Here is a 714-nt window from a genome sequence, read left to right on the forward strand (position 1 = left end):
TCTTCTTCAGAGGAAGCTTCTTTAGTACTGCATGATGCAGCTTGCATTCCAGACAGACTCTGAGAAATCATATTGACTTGTTGAGTCAATATTTTGTTCTGAGCCAATATTGCATTCAGAGTATCAATCTCAAGAACTCTTTCCTTCTGAGTTGTCCCATTATTCATAGGATTCCTTTCAGAAGTGTACATGAACTGGTTATTTGGAACCATTTCAATGAGTTCCTGGGCTTCTACAGGCGTCTTCTTCAGATGAAGAGATCCTCCAACAGAGTGGTCCAATGACATCTTGGACAATTCAGACAGACCATCATAGAATATACATATGATGCTCCATTCTGAAAACATGTCAGAAGGACACCTTCTGATCAATTGCTTGTATCTTTCCCAAGCTTCATAGAGGGATTCACCTTCCTTCTGTTTGAAGGTTTGGACTTCCACTCTAAGCTTGCTCAACTTCTGAGGTGGAAAGAATTTGGCCAAGAAAGCATTGACCAACTTTTCCCAAGAGTTCAGGCTATCTTTAGGTTGTGAGTCCAACCATGTCCTGGCTTTGTCTCTTACAGCAAAGGGGAAAAGCATAAGTCTGTAGACCTCAGGATTAACCCCATTGGTCTTAACAGTGTCACAGATTTGCAAGAATTCAGCTAAAAACTGATGAGGATCTTCCAATGGAAGTCCATGAAACTTGCAGTTCTGCTGCATTAGAGAAACT

The 714-nt window shown here is 41.0% G+C and overlaps 1 non-coding gene across 1 annotated transcript; it reads left to right on the plus strand.

The window, feature by feature from the left end:
• Positions 1–345: 345 nt before the first annotated feature.
• On the plus strand, positions 346–449 carry LOC148565376 (small nucleolar RNA R71). The gene has a single exon (XR_015884680.1). It is a non-coding gene; the product is annotated as a small nucleolar RNA R71 (small nucleolar RNA).
• Positions 450–714: the final 265 nt, after the last annotated feature.

This window comes from Arachis ipaensis, chromosome B5 (assembly GCF_059453495.1).
Source record: "Arachis ipaensis isolate K30076 ecotype BB chromosome B5, ASM5945349v1, whole genome shotgun sequence".
Lineage (NCBI taxonomy): Eukaryota > Viridiplantae > Streptophyta > Magnoliopsida > Fabales > Fabaceae > Arachis > Arachis ipaensis.